Genomic DNA, 4,473 nt, shown 5'->3' with positions numbered 1-4,473 from the left:
GGACAAAAAGAAGAAAAAGACAAAAGAAGAAAAAATAAAAAGGGCAAAGGTAAGAAACAAAGAAAAAACAACATCAAAATCAAAATTACAGATTAAAAAAATATTAACTTCCAAACATTTAAATTCGGTTCTCTCTCACATACAATTTTACTAGGCTTTTCCTAATCATTTTGATTCTATACCATATCCTAACTTCCTTATGTTTTCCATTTACTTAATCAGCTTGTGTGTTTTAAAGGTATAGTGTACATAGCTTCTTGAATGGATTCTAAACAAAACGTGGGTCATTCTTTTTCTTTGCCTCATCTTAGGGATGGGGAATCAGTGGCCATGAGGCAGAATGTGGCAGCCACCTCAGGCGGCACGTACTGAGGGGTGAGGAATGTTGTTTGCACCACATGGCCTGGCCTGTGCCCCTGAAACTGGCCTGCTGTCCTCAGACACATCAAAGGACACTGTCCCATTGTTGCTAGCACCAAAGTCAGATTCAAGTGCCCATCTGGTCAGCTTTCACACATGGAATAGGAAGTCAGGAAACTGCCTTACGCTGAGTCACACAATTGGCCTATCCAGCTGGAATACTGTGTCCAATTCTGGGCACCACAAATTAAGTATTGGTGGGTCTTACGCCGATCCTCCCGCAGCGGACACCCTGCAAGACTCTGCAGCCCAGTGCACTGGTTCAGGAACAGAACTTCGGGAACAGTAGCTTGAGCTCCAGTTGCTTTTATTATATACAGCAGAGCAAAGCCAAAGCAAAGTATTTACAAGTTACTCTACACAGCTCTCTCATCTAACTCAGCCTAAACAGCAGCGACATGAGCAGTTCTCATTTCAATAACTTCTCCCGCCGCTCTCCCCTCCTGGCCTTCTCCTCTCATCGCAGCGTGCTAGCCTCATTACATTTATACTTTTTAATTATTGCCATTCTTTCAAAGGCATAATTACTGTGGAAATCATTGTTCAGCACTAAAGCGAAACTGGGCTAAACGGCACATTACAAGGCCCTCGGTGTTAATTGCGGGGATTCGTGACAAAGAAAGTAGCAATAACATCCCAGCTTATGGGGAGATAAGAAGGCCAGCAGTAGACCCTGTATTAAGGACGTGATATTCCGAGGATGGCCTCCTTGGAGAATCAATGTGGCATGATTCTCTCAGAGAAAAGCTGCCCCCACTCAGCCTCCCGGCTCATTCTCACGGCGGGGGATCTGCGTTGATGATAATGCCCCTTGCAGATCATCGCCAAAGCACTTTATGAATATCTAATCTGGCCTTATGAAAGCAAGAGGGATAAAGCAGTTCTGCAGCTGCCCTCTTCTCTTTGAATTTACAGGGAAGTACAGACCCAGGTGGCGCTGTGGTTAAACCACTGAGCCTAGGGCTTGCTGATCAGAAGGTCGGCGGTTCGAATCCCTGTGACGGGGTGAGCTCCCGTTGCTTGGTCCCAGCTCCTGCCAACCTAGCAGTTCGAAAGCATGTCAAAATGCAAGTAGATAAATAGGAACCGCTACAGAGGGAAGGTAAACGGCATTCCCCAGAGTCGGTCACGACTGGACCTAATGGTCAGGGGTCCCTTTACTTTACCTTTACAGAGATTGCCAGCGTAAAGGAAGAAGTGTGCCTCATGAGTTTCTGGGGTTAGTTCTCGCTGGAAGACCTGTTTGTACAGCATTCAGTCTGATTACCTTGCACAAAATTTACACAGGGGTTATGATTATTATGAGATGATGTCCAATTGTTGAGCTTTCATTTCAATTCATTTACGTAGCAGTTACATGGCAAGGAACATTCATCCTGTTTGCTGGGTGCTTATACAGCTTCCAGTTAATTCATTTGTTCCTTCCCCATTTTTAAAATGCATTTCCCTGTAAATTCCAAGCTGCAAAAAGTCTGATTGTAGAGGTGGCGTCTTATTATTATAGTAGGATCATTGTGCCAGGATGGCAGAGCGCTTTGATTACACAAACCTAAAGTTGTGGGAGAAATGTGGACAGGCCCAGAGTGTGCAGCAGCCATCTGTGTGAGATGTAAAACTTTCAGCCCAATGGCATGAGCATGTTGTGTGTCTTTGAGTATATCTGTTTATTTTGAGGGTCAAGCAATCTTGGGAAGAGCTAGGGAGAGTGGGGAAGAGCAGTGGGTTCGCTATGTCTTCTTACCTCAATGCCTTGCTCCATCTTTCTCTGCAGTGGCTCCCTGTCCGTGGAATGCTTTCCCCAGGGAAGTTCGTCTGGCGCCTTCAATATACACCTTTAAGCGCCGGGCAAAAACGTTCCTTTTTAACCAGGCCTTGGGTTGATCGGTTTGACGTCCTATACCCTTTGAAAATGTGACTCTTTTCTCTCTCTCTCTCTCTCTCTCTCTCTCTCTCTCTCTCTCTCTCTCTCTGTGTGTGTGTGTGTGTGTTAGTTATTGGGTTGCTGTTTTTATTCTGATTATATATGTTGTGATCTTTTCTGTGAACCGCCCTGAGACCTCTGGGTATAGGGCAGTATGCAAACTCAATGAATAAAATCTTTCCACTTTTTGTCAAAAATGATAGTTCGGCGACATCTGGATGGTCAAAGATTCACCCCTGATTTGGAACATGTTCCACTATTATTACAGAGCCGAACAACAACGACACAGGCACTGAATAATTGCTCTGGGACAGCCTTACCTGCGCATGCTGGGTGTAGCAATGGATCACATTGATCAGCAATCACACGGGGGCATTGGGTATCTACATTTTGAAAGGGAACAGAACACCACAGAGCACTTGCTGTGGCCGTGCATTAAACGGGCCCACTTCCAAGCATCGCAAGTTGGACAAGTACTCAGGTAAGCAGAGTGTGGGTGCCTGCCAGCTTTGCCCCTGCCTGATCCACTGCCCCCGCTGTGAACTCTTCTGCCTGCCTCATGGGCAACAAGTTCCTCGCAGGGGATGGGCTGAATGGATGACAGGCAGTGATTTGCACTGATTCGAACTCCAGAAACTACCGTTCCTCCCTGGGATGGGCTCTCTGGGGAACAAAGGCCAAGGGTAGGAGGGAATGGATTGCAAGGGGAATGGAATCCTGGATCAGAGCTCTGATGTGGATGAAAGCCAGTCCCATTGTTTTCCCAGGAGGGCACACCTGTGCAGGGTGTCAATCAAAGGTCAAATGTGCATCCTCCTGGACCTAAGGAACCTGCAACCCTGTGCTCCATCCTATCCCTTTAACTGGCATGACAACTTTCCTTTGCTTGCCTGTTTTCCAGTGAAGGGGCTGTAGGGTTAGGAAATAGCCTGGTCCAAGGATGGTCAGCAACACCGGGCTCATCTTCTGCATCATTTGCCATGGCACCAGGGGCTTCTGATTATAGATGATACCCAGTTCTACAACTCTTTTAAATCAGAATCAGTGAAGGTGCTGAAGGGCCTGTATGAGTGTCTGGAGGCGGTTGGAGGATGGATGGCAGCTGACAGATTGAGGTTGAATCCTGACAAGACAGAAGTACTATTTTGGGGGGACAGGGGGCAGGTAGGTGTGGAGGACTCCATGGTCCTGAATGGGGTAACTGTGCCCCTGAAGGACCAGGTGCGCAGCCTGGGAGTCATGTTGGACTCACAACTGTCCATGGAGGCGCAGGTCAATTCTGTGTCCAGGGCAGCTGTCTATCAGCTCCATCTGGTACGCAGGCTGAGACCCTACCTGCCTGCAGATTGTCTCGCCAGAGTGGTGTATGCTCTAGTTATCTCCCGCTTGGACTACTGCAATGCGCTATATGTGGGGCTACCTTTGAGGGGTGACCCGGAAACTACAACTAATCCAGAACGCGGCAGCTAGACTGGTGACTGGGAGTGGCCTCCGAGACCATATAACACCGGTCCTGAAAGACCTACATTGGCTCCCAGTATGTTTCTGAGCACAATTCAAAGTGTTGGTGCTGCTGACCTTTAAAACCCTAAATGGCCTCAGCCCAATATACCTGAAGGAGCATCTCCACCCCCATTGTTCAGCCCGGAAACTGAGGTCCAGCTCCAAGGGCCTTCTGGCGATTCCCTCACTGTGATAAGTGAGGTTACAGGGAACCAGGCAGAGGGCCTTCTTGGTAGTGGCGCCTACCCTGTGGGGCTTTCATCAGTGAATCCACTGCACCGGGTAGCTACTCTTCTCTCTCATCTCCAAAGCTAGAGAAGGACACTTTGCCTGAAACCTCTCTTGGGAGCAATTGCAGCAGGGCCCATGCCTGCAAGAGACCAGACTCTAAGATTTCTTAATAAAAAATAGTAAGCCTCTAGTCCTGGTGGAAGGAAAGTTATAAAGCAAAATGTGCAGGCTCCTTTCTAAATTATTTCTGTAAAATAAGCCAACCATTTGATTAGGGTTGCTGAAAAGTTTTTTGTTGTGTTTTGCTGAGCGTTGCGAAACTGCATGTGCTCAGAGTATTGATTGATTCATTCATTTTTGTAGTGCATGAAAGTTAAATTGGTTGGCATTTAAAACAA

This window comes from Zootoca vivipara, chromosome 2, assembly GCF_963506605.1.
Source record: "Zootoca vivipara chromosome 2, rZooViv1.1, whole genome shotgun sequence".
Classification (NCBI taxonomy): domain Eukaryota; kingdom Metazoa; phylum Chordata; class Lepidosauria; order Squamata; family Lacertidae; genus Zootoca; species Zootoca vivipara.
The sequence above is the reverse complement of the archived record's forward strand: the minus strand, read 5'-3'. Positions refer to the sequence as shown.